Below are 22,362 nucleotides of genomic sequence, written 5' to 3' on the forward strand. Positions count from 1 at the left end.
GTCCTAAATTAAGAATACGTGAGCCACGTGCTTATTTTCATAATGATCTGGTACTCAAAGCAGTAAAATTCAGAGGAGCTTCATTACGAATTTCTAATTTGTGAGTGTGTGTGTGTGTGTGTGTGTATGTGTGTGTGGGGGGTATTGCTGAGTAAAACACAGAATGAAAAATAACTGATAAAACTGAAGTTTCACATTCCAATCATAAATCATTCACCGAGTAATTAAAGAAAACAACCTATTTTTACTTAAATTAACTAAAGTCAGCTATGTAAATGAAACCACAAAATATCTGGTTTAATTCTAGCATAACTATGCTTTTATTTTTCTTTTCATATGGATTATTATAACAGTTTAAATTAAAATAACTCATAAATGTTTAAAGATCTATATGTATTTTCTTGGCTTTTTTGGAGAGAAGATTATAATTTTTTAACTATGGTGAATGTGTTTGTGTATTAAAATAATTATAGAAAACACTTCCAAAGTACTTAAAATGTCCAAAATTTTCCAACATCTATAGTGCACTAATGTGTGTGTGTGTGTGTCTCTCTCAGTAGCTCTAAAATGTAGCCTTAAGAACAATATCTGGTGATGCTGATATTGCAGATGACTTTGGAATGTAGAATTATTTTTGCCACTGCATAGTAGAGTGGAATCTATGAAGGTAATTTTTCTTAAGCATTCAGACATGATTGCTTAGATGTATTCCATTTATATGCAGGAAATGCTTTTTATCTAACAAAACCTGAAATGTTATAACCCTTAAAGATCACCAAAAACGCAATGTACTTCAAGTCAAAGGTTAAGAATTTCACTCATAATCTAGCAGTTACTTAAGAAAAAAAAAAAAAAACAACTTGCTTCTAGTAAAATCATTTGGCTTAAAGCTGTTCATCTAGTAATATTGCTATTCACTTGAAATGTTTAAATCCAAAGATACATTTATCTTATTCTTATTAAGTCGGCCATTGTGCAGAGCTTAATCTGAATCACAGATATTCTAATCTTGTGAAGTGGTAAGTGACATCAACATGGAATTATCCTTAAACATTACTGAAGAGTCACAAAGATAAAACGAAACAGAATGTAATCTTTAGCTCTCATTACCAGCTATAGCTTTTAACATGAATTTGCTTTCTTAGTCTCCTCTTTTAACTTTAATGTTAGAGGACACAAGGGTTAGCTTCTAATATTTATATAAGCCAGGAATTCAAATAGCTAACTCACAGAGAAAATGTGATTTCACTTTCTTTCAAAGACTCAATGCAAATTCCATTTGGATTCCTGAGAGACTTTGAGATTCACTTCACATTTCACTTGAAATGCAGTGTGTAGTGTGGATAAAACACAGGAGAACAAAACCTCTGGGTGGCTGAACCATTCCCTAAGATTAAATGAGGCACTTAACAGAGGTCAGAAAGGTATTGCCAACATCTACCATGAAGCTGCAGCTTAATGTATCTGGACGGAGTGTATCAGTGAATTTTAAAATTGACCAGCAGCTATGAAAGCAGGGTCATATGAATAGAAACAACCAGAGGCAAAGATTTCAATAAAAAAGAATGATCATCACATACTATAAGCAAAATTATAGTGACTTGAGCTCAGGAATATATCTGCTTTTAAATTAACAAGCTAAGGGCTAACTTTTCACAGCTGGGAGCAGGAGAGTGAACAGTAGGATTTTTTTTTTTAATATTTTAGTGGCATTGAATAGTTAATATAATTGAAAATGTTTTCCTTAACTCTCAGGAAAAATCTGGATGTACATAATGGGTGCATATAATTGATAATGCACTTATTAAGGATAAGCAAGGGAATGGAAGAAATCTTTTATAGAGAGAATACAGCTGTCTTTAGTTAAAGCAAACTCACATAGCTTGGAGACTTGGGTTGAAATTAAATGCTGATATTAGGCATCACCATATAGTAATAGTAAATTAAATTTTAAACTGTTGACCACAATAGTTTATAGTGAAAAATTGGAAAAGTTAAAATATTCACCTATGTGTCTTGTAGAAGTAAAATCAAGAATCAATAAATGGGATGGTGTCAAACTTCAAAGCTTCTTCACAGGAAACAATCAAGAACGTGAAATGAGAGCCTACAGAATGGGAGAAAATCTTTGCCACCTGCACTTCAGATAGAGCATTAATCTCCAGGTTATAAAAAGAACTCAAAAAACTTAACATATACACACACACATACACACACACACAAAAAAAAAAAAAACCCAAAAAACAACAACCACAAAAAACCCCCAAGTTAATCAATAAATAGGCAAAAGACCTGAGCAGACATTCACAGAAGACATACGAATGGTCAACAAATATATAAAAAAGTGTTCAACACCACTAGTAATTAGAGAAATACAAAGTAAAACTACACTGAGACTTCATCTCACTCCAGTCAGAATGACAATTATCAAGAATATAAGTAACAATAAATGCTGGTGAGGATGGGGAGAAAAGGTACACTTCTACTTTGCTGGTGCAACCACTCTGGAAAGCAGTATGGAGATTTCTCAGAAAACTTCAAATGGAACCACCATTTGACCCAGTTATACCACTCCTTGGCATATATCCAAAGGACTTAAAATCAGTATACTATAGTGATGTGAGCAATAGTTATAGCAGCTCAATTCACAATAGCTAAGCTATGGAACCAACCTAGGTGCCATTCAACAGATGAATGGATAAAGAAAATGTGGTATATATACACAATGGAATATTACTCAACCATAGAGAAGAATGAAATTATGGCATTTGCTGGTACATGGATGGAACTGGAGACTATCATGCTAAGTGAAATAAACCAATCCCCCCCAAAACAAAGGCCAAATATTCTCTCTGATATATGGATGCTAACTCACAATAGATGTGGGGCAGGGGGAGAGGGGGAAAGGGAGGAGAGATAGGAATGGAAATACAGTAATGAATCAGACATAACTTTCCTATATTAATTTATGAATACACAACCAATGTAACTCCACATCATGTACAACCACAAAAATGGGAAGTTATACTCCGTGTTTGCATGATATATCAAAATTCATTCCACTATCATGTATAACTAAAAAGAACAAATACGAAATTTTAAAAAAAGAAATATAAAAAAAATGTATATTCATTTATGACCTAAAGGGACTTCTAGACTTTCATATTAGAAGCACTCTAATTAAAGTATTTGAAAAGTTTCAGAAAGAAATGAAAATTTCCACTAAAAAAAAGAAATTGAATAGTGGAGCATGCCAGGCAGAGCACACCTGTAACCCAAGCTAGTTGGGAGAATGAAACAAGAGAATTGCAAGTTCGACACCAGCCTCAGCAACTTAATGAGATACTTTCTCAAAATTAGAAGGGTTGGGAGAGTGTCTCTGTGGTAGAGAAACTCAATGCCCAATACCATGAATAAATAAATACATACATACATAAATAAATAAAGGACTGGGAGATGTTGCTAAGTGGTGGAGTGCCTGTGGGCTCAATCCCTAGTACTGCAAAATAAAAACAAAAACAACAAAATAAAACAAAACAAAAAACAGTTAATGTTAAGCATTAAAACAATCTGAGATGGAACTGTGCATACAAATGGTGATTTTCAAATGTCTTTAAAGGTATTCTGGTTCTTTCACATTAAATTTTGTTGACTATTTATATCTGCTCTGTACCTATATGATATTAACAAAGAAATTGTCAAGATTAGCATGATAAAACTAGGATATACAGGAAGAAAATACATAGGCAGTATAGCAATTACAAACAAGCAAGGTGTGTGAGAGTTCCTGCATGTGCATATGTGTGCACATTCTACTATACCATGACATAGAAGCAATTAATTTTAATAAGCATCTCTGTTTGCCTTTTTTCAAAAACCACTTCATGATTACTCTGGAAGGAACTCATGAACTAAAAAGAAAAAGTAAAAAGTAAACAAAAGCACTAAACTTTCTTTCAGACAGACGAAACTATCAAAACATCTAGGTAAACTGGTAAATCTTATTTCTAAACCCAATCTCCTTAGACTTTAATATTATTATTTCTAAACCCAATCTCCTTAGAATTTAATATTATTCACTGACTGGTATTCCATGCCTTACCAGGCTAATTATAATATTTTCACTAACTTAATATGTTGAGTGTATCTTCGTACAAATTTATTTCCCTCTCCTCAATGTACACCTGTCAGCTGTGTGTCCCAGTTCATCTCCTCCACCTCCAACTATGAGGATGCACAGGATTCTATCCTCACAAAATCCACTTCAGAACCCTTCTATGTTAAAAGCCTCCCATGCTAAAACTTTCCCATTCTGACTACTATTTAAACCAAGTAGAATTTTCAAAAATAATCTGTATTCTTGCCATTCAGTCCAGTTTCCTCTTCAGTAGTACAACTTGTAGACATAGTAGGCACTATGGTGAAAAGCAGCCTAAGGAAATTATAAGACTGTGGGTTCATTAATTCTGATTTGAGATAATTAGAATAAAGAAAAGTACACCCAAGGAAAAGCTGTTTTTCTGTGCTAAACAAAGTCCTAAAACAGAAAGACCACACTGATGCCTTCAAATAGGAACATAGCTTTTGTTCTCTTCGTGAAGTTTAAGTCATACTAACCTGTGATTTATATTATTTTAAGCCCTCTTGAAAGTGTATTGACACATGTACTTCAAAATGCTCTAAATAAATATTTAGCCTTATAGATGATTGATCTGGGCATTGGCACTTTTTTTCACAAACAAAGGCATCCAAATGTGTTGTTTAGCCTACATCATATGACTAGAGATTTGGATTTTTAAATTTTATAAAAGTTGTAAAGTTTTTTTTTAAAAAATATTTAATCCTATGTTGCATACAGAGTGCTAATCATGAGAAAAATGCATTCAAGAAAGTAATGGCAGCAAGGTTCTAATACATACAATTATTAATACAGAATGATATTTTTCTTCAGTTGAATAATCTAATCTTTCATCTTTTGAATGCCAATTTAATTTGGATATGTGTATCTAAATGCTAAATATTAATTTAGCATTTGTAGGTTAGAACACTGTTTTTGCCAAGTCAGAAAGTAGTTTGACCTAAAAAAAATCACTACTAGCACATTTGCAAATAAACACAGTAGCAACTAATAAATGAATTGTTTCAGAAAGAAGAAACGGCATCTTTAACCATTTAAATGACCACAGATAACAGCATGAAAGTCATCAATTTTGATGTCTAATCAAAAGACATTAAGTAAATTCCTTCCAGAAGAGAATAGAGTCTACATTGATGAAGTGTTCCATAGATTCTCTGGACCACTCTGAGAGACAGCCTCAGTTTTTCTTTCTCTTTCTTTCTCATATATTATAGGTCACCAAGTTCTGTTGGCTTTAGGTCAAAGACACTTTCTAGCCTGTTCACACCTCTACATCACACCACCATGGTCCAATCCCTCTACTGTCTGACAGCCTGAATTCTTGTAGCACTCTGAAGCTTTTTTTTTGTCTGTAGTCTTAGAGCTGCCCATCTTAGATCTGCCCACCACCTCCACCCACTGAACCAAGATTCCAAGTATTCTCAACAAGCTAGATACTCTAATATCACCCTCTGTACCATTACGCATACTGCTTGTTCTGTTTTGAAAACTTCCTCCCTCTGTCCACCCCAACATTTAATAGGCTAATAGCACCTTCAGGAATCAATTCAGGCACAGTCTCTTCTGAGCAATCTTCGTTGGACCTGCAAGTCCGATGGCTTTGCTATCTACATGCAACACATTTCCTTCCAGAAGAGACAAAATTTCTGCATTGATGAGTGCAGCTCATCAAGTGTAACCATATCTTCACTTTTCCATTTTCATTATTAATGATAATTTCTTAGAGGAATGATTAGTGTTTACTTGTGTGTTCTCGGTGTCCTGTACAGTGACTTGCACAAAACAACAATTTTCATGCATGTTAGTTACAAACATCATCAACAAATTGTATCTCCAGGATCTTTTTGGACCACCTACTATGTGCAAAGGTAGGCAAAGTTTTGTAGTGGGATAAAAGGTGGATGTGGAGATAAATTAAATTGAGGCTTTCTATCCAATCCAGTTGGTGAAAAAAGTAAACTCATGAAAAGTTAATTAACAATGTTACTTCAACTAAACCATTCAATAAACATATAGGCTATGGGGCTCAGTGTACTCTATCCTCGAGGGTAGAAAATGGAAGTGACATAAAGGTACTAGTAGTTTCTCATGCCTCTTAAGATAAACCATTGACCTTGAAGAGGGGTAGAGATAGGTAGGACAGAGACTCAAGTCTGTGAAAATGGCAACCAAATCTAAATAGGTTAAAAGGATTTGTTAGTTTTTTATTAAGAGATTCTTAAAGGGTTTTGCTAGTAAAAGGGACAATGCCTGTGGGAGTGAAAGACTGAAAAAACAAGAGAGGGAGGCAGTAACTGCCAAGTAACTGATAAAGCTGAAGAAAAATTAATTTAGGGTCCAGGAAATGGGGCTTATAGGGAAAGAGGCTCCAGACAAGAGCTTAAATAAATGGCTCATTCAATTATTTTCCAACTCCGTAATTTTACATTTTGTCCAAAAATACTCAATTTTCACCATAATGATTTTTATTTAAAATTAATAGAAGATATGAAGAGTTACATTTTAATAGCCTTTATGCCTAAAATTAAACTGTTATATTAATTTAATTAAATTTCAGAAAAATTCTTCCCCCCAATAGTAAAAGTACAGGAAATATGTTTATAGCACTGTTAAATTAATTTCCCCCTATGGCATTAGCTGTGACCAGGGCAAACATTAAGTGCTAAATTATCTTTTGTAGACAGTCAGGGAATTATTTTCTTTGCTGAACAGGTAAGTTGCTAATTAACCTTGCATAACTGGTTAGGTCAGTTATAGCCTCTTGCTAATGGAAAGCATGGTTTTTACTTGACTTTATGACCACATTTTTAACATTTAGCATAGATTCCAAGCTTTGTACCTCATCCACTATCTGTTTCCTTACTACTCAGCAATGCCTAATAGACTGTAGACTCCCAGTGAAGAGTTCTTGAATAAAATGAATGCAAGAATGCATGGAATAGTAAGTGACTATATCACTGAGTGTGTGAATGAATGGCCATTGGGTACCCACCCACTATGGTTCCTATTTATCTCATTAATTTGGAAATACTCATGACTTGCCTTGCAAAGCAAGACCATAGTGTACTTCCAGTGAAAGGATGGTCTGTCCAGTGACCTCACTCCTTACTTTGCTATGTACAGGACATCATTACAGTCAAATTGCAGCATGGCCAGGTTTCCCAAGAGGCCCAACAAGAGCTGAAGGCACAGAAGTACTGAGGCCCATGCACTTCCTTGGAAAAAAGGAATTGAATAACCCATAGGACAGTAAGGGCTTAGAAAGATGTGTAATGTTAAGTTTACATACTCTCTTTGACTATTTGATTTTTCACCTATGTAAGAGAAGTTTAAAAATAAAAGGCTAAAAGGGCTATTTTAAATAATAATTCTGAAACTTAATATATGTTAGACCCATTTGGAAATTTAAGTTGCAAAAACAAAACAAAACAAACAAACAAAAAAACCCACAGAATATTTATATACTCTTCAGAGTAGATCTAATTTGGGGGCAGAAGTCTACAATTTTCAATAGTTCTCCTCTACCAATCATTCTCAACCAGGGATGAACTTGCCCAGCCCCAACTGCAGGGACATTTGGTGATATCTGGAGATAGTTTTAGTTATCAGAACCATGAGGTGGAGAGTGCTACTGATATCTTGCTGACATCTAGTAGGTAGAACCAGGAATGTTTCTAAATTCCCAAAAATACCAAGGTTGAAAGATGTGCTACTTGGTAGAGAGACAGAGAGAGAACATTCTAAGGCAAAAACATAAGAGTCAGCCTGGAGTATGTTCTTTCTTTCTTTCTTTCATTCTTTCTTTTTTCTTTTTTTTTTTTGCAATGCTCTTTTAAAAAAAATTATTTGTATACGACAGCGGGATGCATTACAATTCTTATTACACATATAGAGTACAATTTATCATATCTCTGGTTGTATACAAAGTATATTCACACCAATTTGTGTCTTTATACATGTACTTTGGATAATAATGTTCATCACATTCCACCATTATTTATAACCCTATGCCCCCTTCCTTCCTCTCCAACCCCTCTGCCCTATCTAGAGTTCGTCTATTCCTCCCATGCTCCCTCTCTTAAATGGAGTATGTTCTTAATACAGATATGAGGAGATCAAGTAAATCCTAGAAAGACTTTTAAAAGGATTGTAAGTGGTTATGAAAGAGAAGCTGGAATTTTCTTTGTCAGATATTTTATTCTCCAGTGATGCCGAATAATGAGGTTTCAGTGTACTATTAATTTACTTATTCCTAATAGCAGAAACTCAGAAGAGTGTATGATATTTCTACGTATCCTGAAAGGAAGACAGTAGTAGATCAGGAAAAAAGATTGATGTAAGTGTTCCTTCATCAATCCATTCACTCATTCACCAAATATTCCCTTTAATCTATAATTATTAAGCATCTAATTGATATATACAAAAAAATCTGAAATGATATACTTTATAAAATTAATGATTATGCCTATGTTCAGAGTATGTCTCAATAAATATGCTAATATTTTTTGACAAATTTAATGAGAGTTTGAACTGATTCATGTACTCCTGACATCTTTTAACACTATTCATAGAAAATACTATTATCTACTTTTAATAATAGTAGAAATCTGTAAGTGACTTTACTGAGCATTTTAAATATCAGAAAGAAACATGATACTTCTCTTTAGAGCTTCAAAGAACTTCCACTAATTAACCCTTTGTCTTCTTAAAAATTAAATTATCACTCCCTAGTATTTCAAGACAAACATAAGCCTCCTTTTATAAACCTGCAATCTCTTTGCATAAGAATAGTTTCTTTCACCAATTGTGGTTGATTTACCATTTAGCAGAACAAATTAAGAACTTATCAGTAATTATGAAAATAATTTCTTTCTTTTATTGAAATGCTTTGCGGCTCTGCAGTTTAGCACATTATTATTCTGGGTGGCGTAGGTGTTGTTGAAAGGCAGTGTGAAAATAAGAGCCTGAATTATGAATTCCTCCCATGAACACTGAATCACTGTATTTTCTGTGGCAAAAAGAACTTATTTCGCTTTTGAAAGGAAAGAAAAGGTAGAACATGAACATTTCAACTTTCAGGAAAACATAAGATGGCTATACCACACACATATATTGAACTAGATGACCTATCAACTTTGAAATAGTATTGTATTCTTTTTTTTTTTTATCTATCCACAAAACTTACCACTTTTTTAGTGAAACAAGTATGTTCATATAGACAAGGAAGTCACTGTGCAAATTTGTTATAAAATTGAACAATTCATTAAATTTTAATTTAGCAAGTATTTATTAAATACATAATCTGCTCTAAGTATTATGTGTAGGTGTTAGAAAAAATAAAATGGGGTCACATAGTAAGGGATCCAAAGATGAGAAGAGGCTTCCCTGGGAGAGCCAATATCACTCAAGACCATCTACTAAGTTTTGTGTGCCTGAATCTATAGAAGGTGAATTTTTTGTGTGCTTAGCTTTTGAAAGAGAGCATACATTGCCACGGCTTGTGATTTGTACTTAGGTCAGGCTGAAAGCTCTTAGCAACATAGAAATTATATTGAGCTGAGGCATAAATTTTCTTTTAATTAAAATGATTATTAAAAGGATAGTTGCTCATCTGTAACACAGGTGCATGAGTAGCCTGAGATCTTTTCAAACAAAGGTATTATGTTTCGGTTAGCTGCAGTACTGGCTAGCTCTCTATGGACTATTTTTCCATTTTCGTCTACTTATAACTTTTGCATAAAGAACTTCTTCTGACTTTCCAACTGCCTTAGCTCATTTGGGCTGCTCTCACAAGATGCCTTACTCTGGGTAATTTATGAACAATAGAAATTTATTGCTTATCATTCTGGAGGTTGGAAAGTTCAAAATCAAGCTGCCAGCAGATTCAGGGACTGGTGAGAGTTCCTTTCTATGTGTCCTTATATGGTATAAGAGGCAAGAAAGCCCCTCTTGGCACTTTTCTTATGAGAACACTAATACCTTGACCCAATCAATACCCGGATGCCCCACAAACATTCAAATCATAGTACCAAATCAGTTTAGGGGTACACAAACATTCAAACCATAGTACCAAATCAGTTTAGAATTCACACCTGGATAACCAGTTATTTTTCTGTTTTCCACACATTTCTAGATTACATGATATGGACAGTAATGACTTTAGAACAATAATGTTAAACTCTCTAAGTTTCACCTATCTTGTCAGGAGACTTGAAGTTAACACAAATGAAAGAAAATACATAAAATTCCCTTTGTAGGTAGTGGATATGGATGGTCCTTTTTGGAAATCTAGTTGTAGTTTAGACTCAAGTTACATACAGTATAGGATTCAACATGTTTGTGCTTCCAGGTGGGAAGCTGACTAGTTGTAGTCTTTGATTAAGTAGTATTTTACTGCACTGAATTCTGAGACTTCATATTATATAGTTTCAATTATGTGTCTAATAACATAGCTTAAGCTATGTGCAAAGGAATCCTTTGCAGACTAGACTACATTTTTTTTTTAAATCTTGTGGACTGATTAAATTTCAGAGTCAGCTTAATTGAATGTATATTTCAAGTACACAGGTATCTACATTTAGCATTTTCTGGGCTATTGCCACTGTGATAGTTGAAATAGATAAAAATACACATGTGTAGAAAACTTTCTTTAATGAGTCTTTTTTTTCCTCTCTTCTCACTCTCCAAGAAAATTGAATGAACAACCAACCAAGCAACAATAACAACCAAATAACCCTGTAGCCAATTTCAAGTCCTTAGCTATAATCTCAAGTACAGTTTCATAAAACCTAGAAAACACAACCTCACTTTAAAAGATCATAACTACAATCTGCAAGTGACAGGAAATAGTAGCATCCACTTCGAGTTAGCCTATCAAGTATACCATCTTAGTATAGTGTTGATTTGGGTGAAAATTCAGAGAAAAGGAATTTGCCCAGTTCTCGTCAAAAATACAATTCTACTAATTGCATCCAAAAGCAGTATCACAACACCACCAGCTGTTTGTAAAAGCATTGGATGCACAGCCTTTTATATGTTGTGCATTGGCAATATAGTTTTTCACTATTATATTGGGGATATTAATATATTTTTAAGTGTATATTTCCAAATTACCTTCCTATTTAGACCATGACTGCATATATTTTAATACCTTCTTTTATTTTCAAATTTTGCAAAATGTCATTTGCAATAAGAAGTCAGTTTGATTCCAAATATAATCTGCAAAATATTGTTACTGATTTATAACCATCAGGTATAATTACTTATGTCTGCTTTTTCAAACAAATGAAAATGATTAAACAGAAGACTTTAATTTTCAACCAAAATCATTATCATATGTGCATTCTTATCATATTACTTCTCCTCAGTAGCCTCCAAAGTTGAACCTAGAACATATGTAATTTTTAACCAAACACTAAAATAATTTTCTTTGTGTTGACCTATTATTTACTAATGTTCGTTCAACTCTATATTTTGAACAATTTAGAGAAGAATTTTAGTAGTGATTTTAGGAGCTATTTACAAATACATAATGGATTAAGTAGTGCTATGTTGTGGATATGATTTTAACGTTTTCTCCAAGGTTAATGTGTGGGAAGCTTTTTCCCCCAGTGTGGTGATGTTAACATGTGTTAGATCTTTAAAAAGTGTGGCCTAGTGGAAGGTCATTAGGTCATTGGAAGTCTGCCCATGGAAGAGACTAATGTAGATTTCCTTATGGGACCTCAGTTTTCTTTGGCTTTGTCTCTTACCATATGATTTCTTCTTTTCCGCTACATTACATATAAGGGCATTTGCTATGAAGCACTTGCCAGAACCAATGAAACCAGAATTAGACAGGCAGTCAGTATAGATAGGTAAATCGAGTCAGGTCAGATTGAGTCAGGCTAATTTTGAGTGAATCCAGGGAAGTTGGAGACTGTCCCCTGAGGGACTGAAATGTTAATTCCTTCAGAGCCCTTCCTCCACCCTTATCAAGAACCCGCCCCTGCTCCAACCTGTTGCTAAGGTAACCTGTCCCAGGAATTGCCCCTCCCTACAGGGAGCTATAAAGTTGTTAATTAATGTGTCCAGGGCTGCTCCATCCTGCCCTTTCCTCTTCAGCCCACCTGTTTCCTACCTTTTGGCCATCCCACAGAGCATTCCTGGGACTAGTCATGTCAGGAGGAAGGAGAAAGATAAGGGGAAGAGGCAGGAGAGCAAAGGAAGCCTAGGATATTTAAAAAGGGCAGAACACCTCGCTTCTGGGGATACCAGGATACCAGCGATGGCCCCCTTCTCCCTCCTGGGAGAATTCTATGTTACCCCCTTTTAAATAAACCCTGCTTTAATAATGCTTGCCTTAGTGTGCTTCTCTAATGTTCAAACTTGAACATGCGAGGAAGCAGAACTCATCTTTAACTGGCGGTATCATCAACTCTATGTTATTTAGATGTTCAGACACCAAAACTTTGAGCTAAATAAACCTCCTTTCTTTATAAGTTCCTAGACTGAAGTCTTTCATTATAGTAACAGAAAATGAACCACAGTTGGTTAATAATATCTAAGGAGAAATATTAGGTAGTATTAATTACTGAGTGTTTATGTTATATGAAACTTATAAAAAAGTTATTAACTATAGTACAGGTAGGCAATTCTGAGGCTTAAATTAAGAAAGGAAAATAGCAAATTAAATATTAAGGAAAATGTCCAGTCTGTTATTTATAAAATATATAAGTAGGGGAAATTTTAGCTTGAGTCATTCAAAGATTAAAAACATATAATTCTAAAATTATCTAACATGAAGTATCAACACATTAAAGCCTGTGTCTTTTTGAAATAGAACCACAGACATTAGTAAATTAAGAAAGGTACACCAGGGGCCTATCCTTTACCAGTCATCTCTAGGTTGCTCCTATTAATACTACCTCCATTAATTTTTAACAACATAATTTAAAAAATCTTGTCAAAAGAGCCTCTTGGAATCATCCCAGGGACCCTAAGAGCAGTATAAATTGGTGACAAATATTGGAGGAGTTCCCAGTTTTGCTATTATTGATTTCTAAAACATTTTGTTTAAGTAAATACTTTGGAACTGACCTCAGTGACTTTCTGAGGATAAGAGGAAGTAAGCAGGTATTTGGGGCAATATGCACAAAATCTGTTTCACACAGTGCAGACTCTGATGAGAGTTTTTGTGGCACCTGGCTGCATTTCTTATCTTTACGTTCCCTGGGTTATGGTTTTCCCCTTCCTATTCTTGAAATTCTTCCAAAAATATATGGCACCTTTAAAATATAACTTTTTCAGAAACACGAAACCCATTGTTCAAATAATATAAACAGCTATTCTCTTTGTTAGATCATCCCACTAACCAGCCAATGAACCAGACAACTTGAGCATACCCTAGACCTTTATTGAGCACCTGACATATTTTAGTTAGTGGGTCAACGTTGTTAGAAGACTTTTTTTCAGGTGATCCTCACAGCCACCTATGTAATAGGCAATGTTATGATCTCTTTGATTTTTAAAGTAATATAGAACTTAATGGAATTAGACGTATTCTAGCTATTTTAGTTATAGTTTTGCATAATATTGATTCAAAAATGTAACTAATTTTCAGTTACATAACCTCAAATACATAGACAAACTTAACTGGAAAATTGGGAACCTCGATTTCCTATACAATTTTCACTAAACAATAGAAAGGAATATTGAACAATATTATTCATTTAAAATACTGTGGCTTTTCCAGATCATTATTCATATGGTAAATAATTGACTATAGAAAAATATTATCTAGATGTCATTGGTTATATTTTTGAATTTAGAAATAACTATGAATAAGGCAAAGAGTTTTTGTTCATGAATTTTAATAACCTGCTTAAAAACTGATATTAAAGAGTAGACACATCTCCTTTACTATTTTGTTTAGTTTTAACTAACACACATGGATTCCTGATTTTAAAAAATTCTTTCATACAAATAAGCATATTGACCAGAATTCTTGACTGTTTTGACTTACTTCATAAAATATGTACCTTTCATTTCATAATTTATGTCTACACCTCTCCGGCATTATATAATGTAACTAAACAGTTGGGATAATGACCACTGTAGGGTTGGGGTAAAGACATTCAGACTGCAGACAGAAGATAGAAGGCCACCTGAGGGAAGGTCATGGAACACAAGAGAACTCTAAAATAAAATGTAGCTCTCAGTGGACTCATGAAAGCCAGATGGGTTCCTGAAGTGATATCCTGCCCATTTGCAGAACTGCTAGATGAACATTAATTTTATAAATGAATGATGGCATCTTGGAATAAGTCCATCTAAGGAATGGAAATAAATCAATTGATATAAGTGGCATCCCTTATTCTTCTTATCTTGATTCATCCACTCATAAAAATTTTATCTTTTAATACACTAGGTTTTCATATATCTTACGTTGTCATTGCTTCCCAAAACCCTTCCCCCATATAAAACTAATAAGGCAGGTGTTTTTTTTTTTTATCTGTTCTCTGATACATATGTCAAGCCCTTGAACAGCAAAACAAATCACAAATTTTCAAGAAAGACTTGTAAGATTAATTAATGAATCTATAGAATAGTATTCTGAATTCTTCAGTAGAATTTACAAACATGAATGTGACATACTTACACTCTTCAAATACTGAAGTTTATAGGAAAATATAAAATTGTACCATAAGGAAGAAGATATTAGTTTTGTGGAAGGTGTACACTTAGAGCTCTTTAGGGTTGCATTTCCTTATATGCATGCTGTGGGACATTTGTCTATCATTTAAGAATTATATGTGAGAGGAGATACTGATTTAGATTTCCTATTTCCAGCAATAAGATATTTTTATATTAATCTTCTCATTTAAATACTATTAGAAGTTTTGAAATATATTTGGGGAAAAAATTAAAATTATCCATCCCTCATGTGAATTTGCAGTCTGTGTTCACAACACCCAAGTGGTCCAAGGAGCCTCTGGACTCAATTCAATTTAAGTGATCCTCAGTTACAAAAATATTACCAAGCATTAAGTAGAGAAAAATGCAAATTATCTTCGGATAAATGTGCTTTTATTCTTGACTTCAAAATAGTCTTTCCAATAATTTTTAGGGGTGTTTAATATGGCATAACCTAGCATACTAGGAAATAAAGTAATCTGAGTAAGGATTAGAGGAAACAGAAGAGAGTAGAGATGAACCCATGAATAGTTCAACTGTAAGAATTATCAGTCATAGATTATAAAACAGTTGTGTTTACTAGATAGAAGAAATAAAACAAAAACTTAAAAATAACTTCATGGACTAGAACACTCTGAAAAATAATGGAGCAGATAAAAATTATATCAAATGCAAATTTTACAAATGAAAAAAATGACAGCTACAAATTTAAAACTATGCATAATCAAATAACAGATTAGACAACACTGATGAGAGAATTAGTGAACTGGATGATACACTGAAATGCATATTTGAGGGGGTCTATTAGTTTCTTATGCATTACTATAACAAAACATCTGAGCCTGGGTTACTTTATAAATAAATTAAATTTATTGTGGCTCACAGTTCTGGAGGTACAGGGTTATGGAACTGAATCTGGTAATGGTCTTATGGCTAACAGAGTCCCTAAGGTGGCACAGGGCATCATAAGACAAGAGACAGTGTAAGTGTGTGTTTGTTTTTCTGTCCTCTGTTTGGCTGCTTTCTTCTTACAAAGCTAAGAGCATTCAATCATGGGGGCTCAACCCTGATGACCTTATTTAATCCTAATTACATCCCAAAGTTTCTACTTTTAATCACCATAGTGAGATTGGTTTCTACTCTCTTTATACTTTACAATAGGGATTAAATTTCAACACATGAATCTTTGCAGGACATACTCAAACCATTTCCAAACCATAGCAGCAAAAGAAAAAATATGGAAGAGAGTTTATGAGATGAAGGAATACAGGAAAAAGTTCTTTGTCAGAGCTCCAGATGAAGAGGAGACAGATTATGGATGAAACTATATTTGGGAAAAAAAAATGGTGGTTGAGATTTTTTTCAGAATGAATGGATCAATTTTCTCCACCCTATCCTGACCCTGCTTGCAAACATCTTCCTTCATTTACCCCAATGTGATAGCTAATCAATATTTTCTTTGTGCCAAGACTGGAAAACTGCTGGAAAGCACTGTTTGGGCAGGGGTTGACAATTATTTTTTCTATAAAAGACTTGATAGTAAATATTTTAGGATTTGTGAGTATTGTCATTTCTGTTGTGAGTCACTTCTGCAGTTCTTGCACAAAAGTAGACACAGACAACACATAACCAGGCATGACTATGTCTGATAGAACTTTATTTACAAAACAGCCAGTAGTCTGAACTTGTGCCTCAGGCTATAGCTTGCCAATCCCTACATTAGGGGGTTGAGGCAAGGGTTACAATAAAGAGCACATGTCACCATTTTACTCCCAATGTTTGCCCTCCATATTCATGTTGACGGAATTATGCAGTGTTTCTTGAATTTTATAGCTTGCCCTAATGGACATAATGGGTTGTAAATAATATTACAAGCACTTAGGTAAACTTTATCATTTAAAAGTGGTTATTTGTACACTAACAAATTTAGAAATGCTCCTTTAGGAGACTGGGCACTTAACATTCAATGTCACAAAATTTGCAATGTAACATAAAACATTTTAAAATTTTATGAAATATCATAAGGGATAAAAAGAAAAAAAGGTCATTTTGGATTATAATGTCTTCATGAGAAAACATGCAATAACGAATATCATGAAACTTCAAAAACTAAGGCATAGTATACTATGGCAGAAAAGGAAAAAGTAAATAAAACTTTATTCAGTTTTCTACCAAGGAATCTTTCATTTTACTGTTATATTTAAGGAAAATTAAGATTTTTGTTTTTTACAGCATTTTCTGAAAAAAAGCATGGTTGTTTTGCAAAAACAAAAGTGTTATCAATAGCAAACATCAATAGTAACCAATAAATCTTCTAATATTGGGCATTGTTATTATTTTGGGGGAATATTAAGGATTAAATTTAGAGGCACTCAACCACAGAGCCACATCCCCAGTCCTATTTTTGAATTTTATTTAGATATAGGGTCTCACTAAGTTGCTTAATGCCTTGCTTTTGCTGAGGTTGGCTTTGAACTCAAAATCCTCCTGTCTCACCCTGCAGAGCAGCTGGGATTACTGGCAGGTACCACCATGCCCAGCCAAAATACTATTTTTCTTACTATTCTAACTACAGAGAAGCCAACATGGTCTTAAGAACTGTCCAGTAAATTTGAACATGTTGATACCTAGGGCATATATTGGATGAAATTACACAATGAGTTCATTTGGAAACTGAATACCTTAAATATGATTTACTTCCAAAGTGTGAACTATCATGATGTCCTAAATTATACTTTTACATATTTTAGCAGACCAATATGTGCAGGAAAAATAATAAACCTCCTTGAAGTTAAATAGCTTTAAAATTCTGTCTTTGGCTAATTGAATCACCAGGAAATTCTAGAAATAGTGACTTACTGGAATAATGATATAAATATGCTGAATATTTTGACTATAGACTTTCTTCATCCCCCGTCTCCCCCCCCCCAAAAAAAAACCATGCAAAACAAAAACCAAAAATGGCTCCATAGGTAACTGCAACTCTATAAGAGTCTTTCATACCCACCCTCTCAATCAATAAGACCATTACATTATTGTTTTAGGTGGTTGGTTGTTATAAGTCTATTTTCTTTATTAACTATTGTATAATGTGTCCAACAAAACCACTTTCTTATGCTTTTTACTTTCTATCCATATTTGCTTTTTCCTAGTTTAAACAGTCTTATGAAAGAAATGCTTTACTTGGTTATTCCCTGTAGGATAGAGGTTGGCTATCTAATAGAGAAGTTGGGTATAATGGCTTAGAATTTCTAAGAGGTAATAGATCTCTCCGTGTGTGTGTGTGTGTGTGTGTGTGTGTGTATCTAATGCATAGGCATGTCAATCAGCCAGAAAGCAAAGCAAACAGCAATATTCCTAGGATGATGGGATTCGGGTGGGGTGTTAGCTTTATATTTACCAGGTATTATATTTTGAGGTAAATGAAATACAGTCTTCCAATGTGAATGATAAAAGTAGAGGAAGATGTTCTGGGTATGGAGAAATCAGGATAACAGAAGGAAAGGAGATGTATCACTTCAATCTAGTGATTTAACTTTTGAGATAAAATAAGCCAATGTTAGCATTGGTTGAGATAATGAATATCATTACTCTTAACAGCAATAAATCAATTTGAAATGTAGAAAAATGGGAAAGTTCAGTTCCTAAAAGCTTCTGGTAGACAAATAACAAATAGATTGATAAAACTGTGTTGTAATAGTTAAGCAATGACCACAATGAAAACACCAGCAATTAAAACTCTAAAATATTTTTTGAAAAAAAAAATGTGATCCTTCACAGACCTGAGAGTATCAAATATATGACATTGAGGTTCCATAGAGAAAAACTACAGGATAATTTAAAGAAAGGATTATAGGTTTTTAATGGAATGCAATCATGATATATAATCCAATACTCTAAATTCAAATTCAGATCAACTCAAAAAACATGCCGATTATAAATCAGTCAAGCAATAACTCTGTAACCCATTTTAGAAAAAAAAAATTTAAAAGGCTTGGAAAACTTGGAATGGAACCACCATTTAGCCCAGCTATCCCACTCCTCAGTTTATAGCCAAAGGACTTAAAAACAGCATAGTACAGTGACGCAGCCACATCAATGTGATTTACATAGCAGCATTATTCACAATAGCTAACTTGTGGAACCAACCCAGATGCCCTTCAGTAGATGAATGGATAAAGAAACTGTGATTATATATACACAACGGACTATTACTCAACTTTGAAAGAGAATACAATTATGGCATTTGCAGGTAAATGGATGGAGTTGAAAAATATAATTCTAAGTGAAGTAAGCCAATCCCCCCAAAACAAATGCCAAATGTTTTCTTTGATATGAGGATGCTGATCCATAATGAGGATGGGGGGCATGGGAGGAATGGAGGGACTTTAGATAGGGCAAAGGGCAGGGAAGAAGGGAGAGGGCAGCAGGGTAGGAAAGATGGTGGAATGAGATGGACATCATTACCCTAAGTATATGTATGAAGATATGAATGGTGTGACTCTACTTCATGCACAACCAGAGAGCTGAAAAATGGTGCTGTATATGTGTATCATGAATTATAGTGCATTCTGCTGTCATATATAACAAATTAGAATAAATAAATAAATTTTAAAAAGAAATATTCCTCCTACTAAAATAAGACTCTTTTTGAAACAAGAAATTATTATCAACTTGTTTCATGGGTCACATGTGATGAAGTATTTTTGTCGTTCTGTTAATTAGTGAGCCAAAGCAAATCAAAATGTTTTTAAATTGTCTAAAATTCTTGTGCTTTATGATACTCAAATAAAATGCCTTTGTTTGATATTATTGTGGCAAAAGATTACAGTTAGAAATAAAATTATTTGTAATGGAACAGTACTGTAACAAGTTATAGCATCCTCCCTTCAAATATTAGGGTAATAATTTCTAGAAATATTTATCAACTGATAAAACAAAACAGAAATGGGAGTATTAATTCTTCAATAAGACGAATACTTGAGAAATTGGTAAACCTTCATTTGTACATAAAATTAGCTAACAAGTATTTGTTAGATGTGATGTGTAAAATATCCTACTCTAAAAGGCATTAAAAGTGCAATGGTGGATAAGAAACATAAAGCATTTCTCTTTCTTCTTCTTCTTCTTCTTTTTTTTTTTTTTTTTGTACCAGGGATTGAACCCAGGGTGCTTAACCACTGAGCCACATCCCTAGCCCTGTTTTTATATTTTATTTTGAGATGAAGTCTTGCTAAGTTGCTTGTGGCCTTTCTAAGTTGCTGAGGCTGGTGTTGAACTCATGATCCTCTGCTTCAGCCTGTCAAGTCACTAAGATTACAGGTGTGTGCCACTACTCCCAGCTTAAAGCATATCTCTTATGGTGCTTGTTTTCTAGTGGCAGAGACAGAAACTAAACAAATAAGAAAGTAGGGAGACCTGCTGTAAGAAAAATAAAACAGGGTGATATGAAGAGAACAAGAGAGTAAAACTATGGATTAAGTGGCCAGAGACATCCTTTAGGAGAAATGTACAAGGAGAAACACAGAAACACAGTTTACAGAAAAAAAAAGAATTAGAAACCACTTCAATAGCTCTTGGTTTAGGGAATACTAGATCAATTATGATATGTCTATATGATGAAGCAGGAATAAGGAAAGGCAAATATATAATATAATATAAAAATTTCCAAAACATATATTGAATTTAAAATTGAGGCATATTATAAGTAACATAACATATATGTAAAAATTTGGCTGATATCTATAACTACATATATATTTCAGTGTGTTAATGTATGTCAGAAATTATTCATGATAAAATGTAAGAAAGAGTGACTTTGGGGATATGGGTGGGTGTAGAGATCCAAGGTGGTGATGATTAATTAATCTTTTTACCTTAACAGTGGGTTTTAAACTTTTATAAGTAAAATATTTGAATGAATTGCTTTTGTTATTAAAAATTAATTTAAAAAATTAAACAGGATGAAAACTTAATAAACTAAAATCAAAGCACAATTTCGAATCTCAACTTTATTATTGAGATCTTTAAGATATCATTTAAGTCAACTCTTGTCTGTATTTTTCAAAAAGTAGTATTATGTCTCCACTATTAACTATATTTGAAGGATCTACAATACTGTTTAATACCAAACATGATCGGAACAGAAAAACAGATGTGAAAGAAGAAATAAAGTTGCCTTAACCTTCACTGTTGAAAAACTCACCCAGAAAAATAATTTGAATGATGAGACAATCTGATAAAAAGCAAGATGGGACAGAAGTTTTGTCACAAAGGAGAGCTTTTTGATTGTTTTCAGATACATCAAGGAAACACTAACTACATTGATCTCTTGAAATTATCTACTTTGAAACACAGCTAAATACATCTCCTCTTCCAGGTGAGTTTTCTTCAAGGACAAGTGGAAAGTTGAGTTTTGTAAAACTACACATGTTCTTTGAGAGGGATAAGACCATGGTGAGGGGAAATGAGTGTGGTTGATTCTGAAGAATAACACTGACCTCAAACACCAATAGTTTTTAAATTAAATTTAACATATTACACTGTCTGTGAAAAGAAACTAACAGAAGGTGCGAAGCAGGCAACTGGGTCTTCTTATAGTGTCATTTGAACAGTCCTAAAGGACTTTGGGAATAATTAACACTTTCCCCTGTTTGTATCAATATACAACCACATTCTTCCTGCTAAAAGATACCAAAACTAAGTCAAAGTTAGTTATTATTCATGGATATTAAAATAGCTATAATAAGGAGTTTTTCCTTGCACAGAAAATATTCAATTAGATTTTTGTAGCATTTCACTTTTCCCTCAGCTATACAACACATCAAGAAGCATCTTAGAATATACCACCAGTCTTCTCTAGCTAATGGTAGAAATGGCAAAGCCTGGGAACATTTTTCTACCATAAATTTCTCTATGAGATTTCAAAAAAGAAGATAATCATGGCATCAGTAAGGGCAACCAGCTCATATTACTACCAGAGCAAGTTGGGCATCTCTTTATGGTACTAGGTTCCTGAAGAAGAGGATCCATAAGACACCAGAACCTATAGTAAAAAAACTGCTTAACATTATTGACTTGTCATCCCCATGAAGATAATTGTAGTTTAAATTATATCAGTATGACAGGACTGAGAAGAGTATCAGGGGGTTTGCCCCTTTCCTAGAAATTCTAAGCATGTTCCTCTTCTAGACTCTGGGAGAGGAAGTGACTTCATCAAACCTCAGATGTAGAGCAAATCTCAGGGGAAGAACTCCAGAGAAAATTCTTAGAAAACACAGAGCTCAACAACATGGTTCTCTGACATAAAACACATGGTAGTGTTTACCTTAGGGATTGACTCATACTTGTCTCCTCTTCTTGTAAAAGCAAAGAAAATAAAACAAAATAAACAAAACCTTCCCCCCAGAAAAGGACAAAAAGAATTTGGAAGCCACAGTAAATATGTATGGTACTGAAGTCTAAGACTTAACTATGGTTTTTTTTTTTTTCCTGCTTTTTGAGACATTAAAATCTCTTAGAATTATCAACGAGATAAATATGAGTTTGAT

General features: G+C 33.7%; 1 protein-coding gene across 1 annotated transcript in view; it reads right to left on the minus strand.

Moving 5' to 3' along the window:
- Positions 1–22,362, minus strand: part of Adgrb3 (adhesion G protein-coupled receptor B3) — a 671,006-nt gene that overhangs the window by 246,223 nt on the left and 402,421 nt on the right. The gene's annotated exons all lie outside the window — the stretch shown is intronic.

This window comes from Urocitellus parryii, chromosome 8 (assembly GCF_045843805.1).
Source record: "Urocitellus parryii isolate mUroPar1 chromosome 8, mUroPar1.hap1, whole genome shotgun sequence".
Lineage (NCBI taxonomy): Eukaryota > Metazoa > Chordata > Mammalia > Rodentia > Sciuridae > Urocitellus > Urocitellus parryii.